This window comes from Symphalangus syndactylus, chromosome 14, assembly GCF_028878055.3.
Source record: "Symphalangus syndactylus isolate Jambi chromosome 14, NHGRI_mSymSyn1-v2.1_pri, whole genome shotgun sequence".
Classification (NCBI taxonomy): Eukaryota; Metazoa; Chordata; class Mammalia; order Primates; family Hylobatidae; genus Symphalangus; species Symphalangus syndactylus.
The window spans coordinates 113,567,936-113,581,092 of record NC_072436.2 but is presented as its reverse complement, the minus strand read 5'-3'; the positions used below and the strand labels follow the sequence as shown (position 1 = coordinate 113,581,092).

Below are 13,157 nucleotides of genomic sequence, written 5' to 3'. Positions count from 1 at the left end.
CTTCCTCGGTCTCCCAAAGTGTTGGGATTACAGGCATGAGCCACCGTGTCTGGCCTATTTTGGATAAATATTTGGAAGTGGGATTGCTGGATCATATGATAGTTCTACTTGTAACTTTTTGAGGAAACTACATGCTATTTTCCTTGTTTAATTTTATCTTCCTTCTCTAGCTTCAGTTGTAGGAGGCTTATTTCATTTTCTCAAAAGTCCCATGGGTTTCAGGACTTCCAGGCAGGCTCTTCTCTCTGGAACAAGCTTTCTTTCTCCCCTTGATTGGGGAAGTCCTCATCCCCAGGTCTCAGTTGACCTGACTTTTCCCAACACCCCAGACTAGGTAGGTAGCACCTTGTACTAACGAATCATGACCCTTCTTGCACACTTTGGAAATTGCTTGTGAAATTATTTGCTTGTCTGTCTCCTACACCCCCAAGTCAGTGTTCTTGGGACAGGAGCTATGTGTCTGTCTTATTCACTGTTGTTTTACCAGGGCCCGAAGGGTCAGAGAGATCTCTCCTGAGCTGCCTGGGGCTCCCAGCATCTTTCATTTCTTGAGTGCTTGGCTGTTCCTGTCTATTCATTTTTCTACCAAGGCATTTGCCCCGGTGGATGACCAGTGCTGACTGAGCTCTCCCTTGGAACCACAACTCCAGTTGGTCTGTGCTTTGCCATCTAGTCACATCCTTCGTCCAGTGTGTGCAGTCAGTTTCCAAGAGAAGGAAAAACGAACCTAGAGTTAATAGTTACTCCGTCTCTCCCTCAGTGATTCCCCGACTCTGGGTATCAGAAGCAGAAACTGGCAGCCAGGTCCCCTTAATTAGGAAGGTGTCAGAGGAAGTTTTGAAAAAAAAAAAAGTCAGTGTACAGGTTGCCCATTGCTTTATTAATTTTTATGTTTCCTTCACATTTGTTTAGGAACAACTTCTCCTAGAAGTTCCAGCCAAGTGCTAAGTTTTAACTTGGATGTGTGCTGGTTTGAGATGTGAATGCACCAACAGTCCCCCAGGGGTGCACAGAAGGCGCATAGAGTCCCTGGCTAGGCTTTCTTCCTTCTCTCTCTTGACGACTTAAAAGCTGTTGTGCAGCTGTCACTCATTTTCTAGGAAAACAAGCCAGTCGCAGATCGACTTGGCAATACCTAAGAAATATTCCAGTTCCAGTTACAGGCTGCCAATGGCAAGTACAGCCTTGGCCAAGAGGCACTTACTTTCTTGGTTCCTGATGCAAGGGATCTGGCAATAGGGACATCCTTCTATGTTTGTAGAAAAGATTTTTCTGTTTGTGATGATAGTTACTCCATTCTCTATCTAAAAATCTCTCTCTAATGAATTTTTTACATTCTGCTTTTTGGAACCCATTCCTTTATGCCAAGCACCTGTGCTCTACAGGCATCTCTGAAAAGTTTGGGTACCTGGTTCTGTGGCAGACACCTCATCACATCCCTGTGAGGCAGGTGCTGCTTTAAAGATGGGGAGATGGGGACCAGCAATGGGGCTTGGCTTGATGACATAATTAGTAAGGGCAGAGTTGGGATTTGAACCCCACCTGTGAAACTCCCCTGCTTGGGCTCCCTCCATGATGTCATGCTGGACAGTAGGGTTGCCTAAGAAGCTTAACGGATGCTGAGGAGGAGGAAGCCTTGTCTAGGTTGCAGTGGTTTGGGTTCTTCAAGAAGCAGACTCCGAGACATGGATTTGAATGCAAGAGACTTACTTGAGGTGATCCCACAGGGAGGGAGTGGGGAAGAGATGGAGGGTCCTTCAATGAGCTACTTACTGCTGGGGGCAGCTGGCATCCAGGCCTGCTGGTGGACTCCGGAGGCTGGCCCAGAATATCCCTAAGTACCGCTTCCCAGAGGTCCGCCTGTTCCTATTTCCCACTGGTTGAGGGTCGTTCTGGCAGGTGTCACACTGAATGCACAAAATTTATTGTTGATCAACTGGGAGCGTAGATTCTCTTGAAAAATGATCAAATACATATGCAGCCACTCATCCTCTCCCTGTCACACACCACCCAACACATAAAATCTAAAGATCCTGGCATTAAGAAAAGTGCTACTGGCCAGGCACAGTGTCTCACACCTGTAATCCCAGTACTTTGGGAGGCCAAGGTGGGAGGATCATATGAAGCCAGGAGTTCGAGACCAGCCTGGCCAACCTGGTGAAACCCTCTTCTCTACTAAAAATACGAAAATTAGCTGGCCATGGTGGCATGTGCCTGTAGTCCCAGCTACTTGGGAGGCTGAGGCAGGACAATCGCTTGAACCCAGGAGGTGGAGGTTGCAGTGAGCCAACATCGTGCACTGTACTCCAGCCTGGGTGATAGAGTGAGACCCTGTCTCAGTAAATAAGTAAAAAAAATAAATAAATAAAAAGAGCTTTCCCTGATGTGATTCCATCCTGCGTAGCTGTTCTCTTGAGCAGTGGTCATTTATCTCTGTGCGCCTTCTCTCCTACCTAAGTGCATGCTGCCACCCAATGGAAGATTCAGTGGACATGGACATGAGCCCCTTGAGGCCCCAGAGCTATCTTTTCGGTTGTGAACTCGAGGCTGACAAAGATTATCACTTCAAGGTGGATAATGATGAAAAGGAACACCAGTTGTCTTTAAGAATGGTCAGTTTAGGGGCTGGTGCGAAGGATGAATTGCACATTGTGGGAGCAGAGGCAGTGAATTAGAAGGGAGTCCGATTAAAGTAACACTGGCAACTTTGAAAGTGTCTGTACAGCAACGGTTTCCCTTGGGGCTTTGAAATCATACCAGCAGTGCTGTTACGGATGAAGTGTGGTTCAGGGCGAGTGCATGCTAGTGGATGGCACTTTGTAGCAGTGGAGGAAGATGCAGAGTCCGAAGACGAAGACAAGGATGTGAAACCCTTAAGTATAACTGGGAAGCAGTCTGCCCCTGGAGGTGGTAGCAAGTTTCCACAGAACAAAGTAAAACTTGCTGCCGATGAAGATGATGATGCTGGTCATGATGATTTTGGTGATGATGATGATGATCATGATGATGATTTTGATAATGAGGAAACTGAAGAAAAGCACCAGTGAAGAAATCTATATGAGATACTCCAGCCAAAAATGCACACAAGTCAAATCACAATGAAAAGACTCAGAACCATCATCAACACCAAGATCAAAAGGGAAGAATCCTTCAAAAAACAGGAAAAAACTCCTAAAACACCAAAAAGACCTAGTTCTGTAAAAGATATTAGAGCAAAAATGCAAGCAAATACAGGAAAAGGTGGTTCTCTTCCCAGAGAGGAAACCAAGTTCATCAATTATGTGAAGATTTGCTTCTGGATGACTGACCAGGAGGCTATTCCAGATCTCTGGCAGTGGAGGAAGTCTCTTTAAGAAAATAGTTTATACAATTTGTTAAAAATGTTCCATCTTATTTCATTCCTGTAACAGGTGATATCTGGGTGTCCTTTTTATAATGCAGAGTGATAACTTTCCCTATCACGTTTGATAAATGTTATCCAGGTTTCATTGCCAAGAATGTGTTGTCCAAAATGCCTGTTTAGTTTTTAAAGATGGAGCTTCACTCTTTGCTTGATTTTAAGTATGAATGGAATGTTATGATAGGACATAGTAGTAGCAGTGGTCAGACATGGAAATGATGGGGAGACAAAAATATACATGTGAAATAAAACTCAGTATTTTAATAAAGTAGCACAGTTTCTATTGACTTAATAAAAAGAAAGATGGTATTGACATAAGGTGATTTTCTTAATTTTTAAAATTTATTTTGCGTGTCAGAAATGCACTTTAATTTTTATTTGAAAGCAACTTAAATTGTTAGACAAATGATTTTGTGTATAAACTTGATCTGGTTTTTATACAGAATATAATGATTTCCCTCATTAATCTTTCATGTGAAGGGCATTACAAGCCTAAAGGAAGATACTTTCTGCACACAAGTGGGTATCTTTTGTGTGCAGTATTAGAAACCAGTGATGTCGTTGCTCAGTCCGCAACTCCTGACCTGCCCAGAACACAGGCTGAGCAGGTTCCCATGGCTGGAGGATTACTGCTGGGTAGAGAGACACAGGTGCTTGAATAAGGGACCTATTGATGTGGGAGGGAACTGTCTCTCCAAGCTGCAGGTGACAGCCGAGTTGGCTGGAGGGGATGTGGGCTCCCACTGCCTCTGCCATATGGGCAACAGGGAAGGAGGAGCCCAAAGTGGCACCATTACTGTCTTTGGAGTGTTAGGTTCTTACAAACCTTCCCCAATGGATACTATTACTTCATTATCTTATTGGTACTGGGCGTAACAGCAGTTCTAGCTAACGTTTATTAAATGCGTGCTCTGTGCCAAGAATCGTGCTCAATACTTTATATACACGATTTCACTTAATCTTCGTAACTTCCCTAAGAGGTAGAGGCCATTAGAATCTTGAGATTGAAAATGAGACAGGGCACAAGGAGGGGAGATGCATTGCTCATGGTCCCACATCCAGAAAGTAGCACAGTAGACTCTTAAACCTGGGTCTGTCTGTCTGTTTGCTGGAGTGAACCTCCAGCAAGAGGAGTTTCTGTGTTTGCTCTTTGAATGACAGGACTCTGGACGTTGAGAAGATCCACACCTCATACACTTGACCTTGGGTTGTGAGGAGTTTCCCGTTCCTTATGCCAGTGAGACATTATGTGTTCCGTGGGGGTTCTTCTTAAGCAAGGAGGATCATTAAGTAGCAAGGTGGCCATAGTTGGAGAGACCCACATGAGCTCTAACCAGTCACAAATCATTCAGGCCATTAGATTTGTCATAAACGTATGATGAATGGTAATTCCCTGATCTCATATCCAACCTCTGGGAGCTATCTGTTTGAGTGATGTCAACGCATAATGTTTAAAGCTGCTCATGTGATTATCTTGAATCATTGGAGAAGCATGAGGCTTGAAGAGATTTCATAATAACTTTTTTTACGCTTGCGACTGCATTTTCGTCTCTCAGTTTTGTTCCTGTGCAATGAAAACCTCCCAGTTCTTTTTCCTGGGCTACTGCAATATTAATGTTGATGAGAATTGCTCTGCAATGTCGGGGCACCCAACCAATGCGGGTTTTCGTCTCCCACCCTCCCGCTTCCTTGTTTTTCTTGAGTAAAGAATAATAAGGAAAATAGCCTACCTTTACAGCAAGGGAAAATAACATCTATTTAGAGGAACTTGAGATGAAAGTATGTTTTCTTCATATTGGGTAATCTAATTCTGCAACTCTTGCTTAGCTTTTAATTCCAATGATTTAACAAGCTGCAGGACAAGGGTTCTTAAACTGTTGCCGTTATGCACATTTCTGAGCTCTTTAAGAAACAAAAGCTCAAAGGCCATCCTTTAAAAAAAATTCTGGCCTTTCAGGGGAGCAGGAGGGGCTGGCCCTTAGTGACATGATTTCATGGTTACCTCTCTAAGCAGGGGGTCTCAGTGTTGATTTTTTCCCTTTAACTCCAATCCAGGGTGTTCTGGGGTCTCCTTGTTTATTCCAGGACCTCCAAGCATGGCTGGCTGTTGTCAAGAGAGGCCTTCCTCTGGCAGTGCATTGCACTTTTTATGTGATACGAGTTAGGAGGTTGTCTGTGGGTTCTCTCCTCAATTCTCACTTTTCTAACTTTAGCTCACGTTGTTGGCATTATTTTCAAAAGCACTGAAGAAATGAAGACCACAGTGGTTTTTGTTCGTTTGTTTTGAGACGAGTCTTGCTCTGTTGCCCAGGCTTGAGTGCAGTGGCACCATCTTGGTTCACTGCAGCCTCTGTCCCCTGGGTTCAAGCAGTTCTCCTGTCTCAGCCTCCAGAGGAGCTGGGATTACAAACATGTGCCACCATGCCTGGCTAATTTTTGTATTTTTAGTAGAGACTGGGTTTTACCATGTTGGCCAGGCTGGTCTTGAACTCCTGACCTCAAGTGATCCACACACCTTGGTCTCCCAAAGTGCTGAGAGTACAGGCACAAGCCACCGCACCTGGTGCACAGTCTTTTAAAATGCAAAATGAGCAACATTTCTACCTGTCCCCTAGCCGTCTTTATTCTCATGGTGTCTCTAAGGCCCTTGGAATAGCCAGGGACCAGCACTGACAGACACAGTCTTCTCCCAGTCACTGGCATTTGCGAAGGACATGCTCGGTCCAGGCACTGCACTTAGATGCTTTCAGGCATCACCTCATTTAATGCTGAGGACATTCTCTATGGTACCTGCTGCTATCCTCCCACTTTACAGTGAGGAAGCCTCGGCATCATGCCCCACATGCTCTGGGGCACTGGCCGAGCTGCCTCCTCTGCTATGCTGGGTGAACTTGCTTCTGGGGTATTTATAAAAACTAAACATATTTCCAAAGCACACCTGCTTTCAGAGGTGGGTCTCAGTCAGGATCCTTTGTGTGGTTGAAGCCACCCTTTCCTTTCCCTTATACCTCACCTGCTCTACTCATTAGGAAAGCAGGCCCTGCTTCTAGATGCTATCATTTAAAATAATGAAATATATTAGGTTGGTGCAAAAGTAATTGCAGTTTTGCCATTAATTTTAGTGACAAAAACAGCAATTACTTTTGCACCAACCTATAGATGGCTGAGAATGTTAGGAAACACAGCATGGTGGGGTCGTGGGGAGGGATCGCTTAGAATGGTTTCCTGCCAGTACTGCCCTGGATGGAGATAAAGTTCCTCCTGTGAGCTTCCTTGTCTGTGTCTATTCCATTTATTGAGCACCTACTATGTGCTGGGCACCATTCTCCATGATAGAATGCATCAGGGAACAAACTGTACAGAAAAACCTGCTCTTGGGCATGTTCAATCTCTTTTTGGAGTTGCAAAGCTCACTCCTGCCCACTCTGGAGACTTCTCTCCTAACACCCCACAGGCTACTTCTGCAGAACCCAATGATGGGCCAGCTGTGTTCTCGGCATTGAAAGCACAACAAACTTGCAACAGACGAGCCCCCAAGTGTGAGATGTAGATGGCATCTCCATGAGTTTTGTGTTCTCTTCCCTTCTTTAGACATTCAGCTTTTGACTTCCTCCTTGGTGCCAGATGCTATGAGCTGTGGGTGCTACGAACCAGGATAGGACAAGATGGTTGATTGTTCCCCTGATCCAGCCTCCTCCTCTTTTTTTTTTTTTTGGCTTTTTACAAAATTATTATGATTATTTTACATAAGATAGTGTCTCATTCTGTCACCCAGGATGGAATACAGCAGTGTAATCTCAGCTCACCGTAGCCTCTAATTCCTGGCCTGGAGTGATCCTCCTGCCTCAGCCTCCCAAGTAGCTGGGGCCACAGGCACGTGCTACTATACCCAGCTACTTTTTTTTTTTTTATGTTTTGTAGAGATAGAGTCTCTGTGTTGCCCAGGCTGATCTTGAACACCTAGACTCAAACGATTCTCTCACCTTGGCCTCCCAGAGTGCTGGGATTACGGCTGTGAGCCACCATGCCTGGCCTCTTCCTTTTCTTTTCCTTCTTGTCAACAGTTCTACCCACCGTCCCCCAATTTTTAGCAGGCACGTGACTCTCCAGGATCAAGAGTATGTTTCCCTGTTGTTATGAACTGAGTGGTGTCCATTTCCCAAATTCACATGTTGAAGCCCTAACCCCCAGGACCTCAGAATGTTTTTTAGATGGACTGTTGGTCTTTCACCAGGCTGAAGTGCAGTGGCATGATCTCGGCTCACTGCAACCTCTGCCTCCCCAGTTCAAGCGATTCTCCTGCCTCAGCCTCCTGAGTAGCTGGGACTACAGGTGTGCACCATCACGCCTGGCTAACTTATTTTTAACAGAGGCAAGGTTTCACCATATTGGTCAGGCTGGTCTCGAACTCCTGACCTCAGGTGATCCACGCACCTTGGCCTCCCAAAGTACTGGGGTTACAGGTGTGAGCCCCTGTGCCCGGCCAGAATGTGGTTTTAAAGAGGGCATTAGGTTTAAAATGAGGCCTTTAAGAAGGGCCCTTGTCCAATCTGACTAGTGTTCTGATAAGAAGGGAAGATAGGGTACACAGAGTGATGCCAGGGATGCCAGAGAAGACCCTGGGAGGATACAGGGAGAAGACAGGCACCTGCAAGTCCAGGAGAGGCCTCAAGAGAAACCCATCCTGCCAACGCTTTGATCTTGGACTTCCAGCCCCCAGGACTGTGCAAAACAAATCTCTGTTGTTTAAGCCACCCCACCTGTGACATTTTGTTATGGCAGCCCTAGCAGACTACTGTATCTACCTCCCTTGTAATGAGTGATTATGAACTAAATCCTCGTCTAGGAGGTGTGAGCCGGTGATGTGTACATTTCTGAGTGGTGCAGGGGCAATTCATGCACTTCTCCTTTTCCCACATTTTGAGGGAATGAAGGCTTGGTAATGAGCCCTGCTGGCCATGTGATGAGGGTGGCCGGGATTTCCAGAGATGGTTCCTGGGCTGCACCTTGGCTCTGGGCTGCAGATACCCATACTCCCGCCTGAGGGAGAAAGAAACTTCTCCTGTGTTTAATCCATGGTTACTTGGCCTCTGCAATGCCCTCCCGAGTAAACGGGAGGTTTCCGACCAGTAATCTTTCCTTCCTACCTTGAACCCAGCAGTGAGGCGTTTTTTCATGCCACGGATTTAATGGATGAAATGGCAAAGAGAGCTGTTCTCATAAGGGGGGAATCCTCTTTTAAGATGCTCATGATTTTGTGAGAGCGAAAGGAATGGAGATATCCATGCCGGCTTCAGATATTTCCTTTGCAGCCCAGTGGGTCTAAGAAGCCCTAAGATGAAGGATTGTGAAGGCATTCTTGAACTGCCTTTGAAGGGAGGTTAGGCCAAGATTTGATGGCTTAGGTGGGAGGCAGCCAAGGCTGGCTGGGGTGTTGTTCTGTCTCGGAAGGGTTTCGTGGGTTCACTGCAACAAATTGCAGAACCTGATCTCAGTCTTCGCTGAGTCCGTCCACATGGGTGAACTCAATGAAACCCTCTTCAATACCCACCTCTTTCTCCCCCCATAAAGATGGTGGTGGGAGTGAGGTCTATGTATTAGGTGTGTGGATAGAACAGAGAAGACGGAAATGACCCAGTCTTAAACATGTACAATTTTTATTTGGCCATCAAAAATAATAATAAGAAGAACAAAATAAATGCTCAGTCTCCAAGACTGATCCCTCCACCTGTGGCGCACAGGTTGGCCCACACTTCTGCTGGGAATGGGGGTGGTTTAGCCGTGGAGGTGATGCTGACTACCCCTGTGGGGAGCAGAGCTCAGGTCTCTCCACTATCGTGGCAGCTTCATCCAATCCTGTCAATCAGAACAGAATCGGCTTTGCAAGGAGCTGTTTCTTCCAAGGCTGCTGTATATCTATGTGGTTGGTTTCCCCTGAGATTGAGATAAACTGTTATTAGTTTGATTGCAAATAAGGAGATTGGTAAGTGAGAACATTGTTCATGCTGGGTCGCGTTGACCCACACAATACCATCTCGTGATCTTTTGGAATCAAAACACACTCTGCATGTTAGCATGACTTCAGCCTCTCTTGCTCTTCTGAAGATGGAGAGAAGAGCTACCAGGTGAGGACCTTTCCAGACACAGGCTAGCTTCTGGCTCTTCTTCTCCGTCTAAACCTCCAGAGTCTCTCAGAATTTAAAGAAATAGCTTTCACATCTTGATATCAGCTCTTCTCACTTCTGAAACTGGTGGGAATCCACAGGAGGCAGTGTGCAAAGGATGGAGTGGGGAGGAGGAAGAGGTGAAATGGATTTTCTCAGCAGAACCATGGCCCATTGAGACACACAGCTGCAGCAGCATTCATTGTGGGAGCTTGTTTTCACAGCTTCTAGGTGTGGTGTTACTGGGTCGGAAAGATATGGATCCCAATTTTAGATGGATAGAGGCCAGTGGGTGTGGTTTGGATTTGTGTCCCCAACCAAATTTCATGTCGAATTGTAATCTCCTGTGTTGGAGGAGGGACCTGGTGGGAGGTTATTGGATCATGGGATTTCCCTGACAGATTTCCCCCTTGCTCTTCTTGTGATAATGAGTGAGTTCCCACATCTGGTTGTTTAAAAGTTTGTAGCACCTCTCCCTTCACTTTCTCTTCTTCCGGCCATGTAAGATGCACCTGTTTCCTCTTTGCCTTCCACCCCGATTGTAAGTTTCCTGAGGCCTCATCAGCCATACTTCCTGTACAGCCTGCAGAACTGAGTCAGTTAAACTTTTTTTTTTCTTTTTTTTTTTTTTCAGACGAAGTCTCTCTGTGTCGCCCAGGCTGGCATGCAGTGGCGTGATCTCGGCTCACTGCAACCTTTGCCTCCTGGGTTCAGGCTATTCTCCTGTCTCAGCCTCCCAAGCAGCTGGGATTACAGGTGCCCACCACCACACCCAGCGAATTTTTGCATTTTTAGTAGAGGCGGGGTTTCACCATACTGGTCAGGCTGGTCTCGAACTCCTGACCTCAAGTGATCCACCCACCTTGGCCTCCCAAAGTATTGGGATTACAGGCATGAGCCACTGTGCCTGGCCAAACTTCTTTTCTTTATATATTACCCAGTTTGAGACGGAGTCTTACTCTTGTCACCCAGCCTGGAGTGCAATGGTGCGATCTTGGCTCACTGCAACCTTCACCTTCTGGGTTCCAGTGATTCTCCTGCCTCAGCCTCCTGAGTAGCTGGGATTACAGGCACCTGCCATCATGTCTGGCTAATTTTTGTATTTTTAGTAGAGACAGGGTTTCACCATGTGGGCCAGGCTGGTCTTGAAGTCTTGAAGCTCACATAATCCACCCACCTCGGCCTTTGAAAGTGCTGGAATTATAGGCGTGAGCCATTGCACCTGGCTCGTTGGTGTCAGGTAGTTCTTTATAGCAGTGCGAGAATGAACTAATACAAGTGCTGTACGTGATATTGAGATAAAGAGGCCTGGAAGTTTGGAGAAAGGAGATAGAGGCTCTCCCTGAGGAGATCAGGGAAAGCTTCCTGGAGGATGTGGCCCTTGAGTTAGTCCTTAAATTTGGATGTATGGAGATTGTGGAGAGGAATTCCAGGAGGAGAGAGCCCTATGAGAAAAGACTTAAGAACAGAAAAGGATGGAGTGTATATGGGAGCAGGGAGCAGTTTTATCTGGAAGAATCACAGGTAGTGGGAAGGGGATGGGTGGAATTACAGATGGGCAGGCATCCGGCTAAGAGGGTTTTGAATGGTAGAGAGATGAGCTTGGACTTAATCCATTAGGGAAAGAGGGGAGTCTTTGAACATGTTTTGACACAGAGGTGATCAGAGCTGGGTTTTAGAAGGTGTGATTTATCCATATTTTTTTTTTTGAAGAATTCACTAAAAACATCAAAAGAAGAAGACTATTTCATGATGTGTGAAAATGACATAATATTCACATTTCTGTGCCCATGAATGAAGTTTTGAATTCTACCAATAAAATGTTGATAGAAATTTGTTTTCTCTCTTATCATGTAAGTACCTGTATAATATACTCAGTTTTGCCACTGGCCCACAAGGCTTAATGTGTTTACTATCTAGCTTTCTATAGAAAATGTTTATAAATTCCTGGGATAGGTGAAAGGTGAGAGAGACTGGTCTGGAATTCCAGAAAAGCAACCATTGTGCCAGACACAGGCAGTAGTTCCCGATCTGTGTCCTGTGGTAGAAATAGATTTCAGGTGGCCAAAAAAAACAAAAACAAAAACAAAAACAAAAAAACGTGTGCAGGTTTGCTGAATGCTGGGTTACACAGAGTTAAACAGATCTCTTTGCAGGACTTCTCAGAGCCTTTAGTACTTTAATGGTCATTGTGACTCTTGGAGAGGGGAAGATGACATGTGATAATTTCTACAGTCAATTGACCACGGAAGCTCTTTTCCAGGGATCCATATTCTAGGGAACTCACCACAGGGAAAACCGTTCTGGGGAGGGGGAGTGAAGAGGACAGTAAGGTTGGAAAGGAAACTGTGGCTGCAGCCAAGGGGACTGAATCTCCAGGGCTTGTGGGAGGAAATGGCATCATGGAGGGCTCTAAGGATCCTAGCCTGAGAGTCCTGGATAGTGATGGTGATAAGTCGGGGGTGTTCTGTGGGGAGGGCCAGGGGGCAGGGGAGGGAGAGGAGTGTGAGGTGTGTACATGGAGATCTCTCATCTGCAAAATGGGGTAACAAGAGTCCCACGTTCTGTGTGAATATGGACGCTGATACTAACGTGGACACTAACACTAATGTTGTAATATCCAGTATTTATGAAGCACCAACTATGTGCCAGGCACTGTGCCAGGGGTTGCCAAATGTTCTCTGTAGAGAACCAAATGGGAAACATCTTTCATGGTGGTGGGCCGGATTTGGCCAGCCAGCTGCAGTTCGCTCATCCCTGCGCCATGCTAAGCACTTTAATGTACTGGTGTTAAACTGACTTAAGGCTCATAAGCGCCCTTTGCGATAAGACTTTCTTTATCAGCAGTTTTAACATAGTCATCTGGCCGGGTGCGGTGGCTCATGCCTGTAATCCCAGCACTTTGGGAGGCTGAGGTGGGTGGATCACTTGAGGTCAGGAGTTTGAGACCAGCCTGGCCAACGTGGCAAAACCCCATCTGTACTAAAAAATACAAAAATTAGCCGGGCATGGTGGTGGGTGCCTATAGTTCTAGCTGCTTGGGAGGCTGAGGCAGGAGAATTGCTTGAACCTGGGAGGCAGAGATTGCAGTGAGCTGAAATTGTGCCACTGCATTCCAAGCTGGGTGACAGAGCATGACTGTCAAAAAAAAAAAAAAAAAAAAAAAAAAGGTTAGTAATCTGTCCAAGTTCGCAGCTAGTAAGGGCTGGAGGCAGTGCTGGAGCCCAGGCAGTGCATTCTGAGAGCATGCGTGGAACTCTGACACTCCAGTGCTGCTGAGTCCTACCCTCGGTTGTGACTGTTGTTGCTCTTATTCCTGCAGGTGGTTGTTTGTTGGGATAGGAGCTCAGGTGAGGGGATCCCAAGGTTGGGATTCACCTGCTGTTGTGTTTCCCAGGGAAAGGTGTATAGGGGAAGGAGCGGTGGGTGGGGACCCTGCTTACTAAAGAGGACAGGAGAAGGGTTAGGGATGGAGACCAAGGATGAGCAGACAGGGCAGTGGGAGAGTCGGGAAAGGCAGGAGAGGAGGCAGTGGAAGAAGGAAGGGGTGGTGCACACAAGCAGTGTTGCCGGGAGACAGTTTCAGCAGGTTG

At 46.2% G+C, this 13,157-nt stretch overlaps 1 protein-coding gene and 1 pseudogene across 2 annotated transcripts in view; both read left to right on the top strand.

Moving 5' to 3' along the window:
- RBFOX1 (RNA binding fox-1 homolog 1) overlaps nucleotides 1-13,157 on the top strand; it is a 2,507,416-nt gene that overhangs the window by 125,286 nt on the left and 2,368,973 nt on the right. The gene's annotated exons all lie outside the window — the stretch shown is intronic.
- LOC129461481 (nucleophosmin-like) lies at nucleotides 2,238-3,353 on the top strand (annotated as a pseudogene).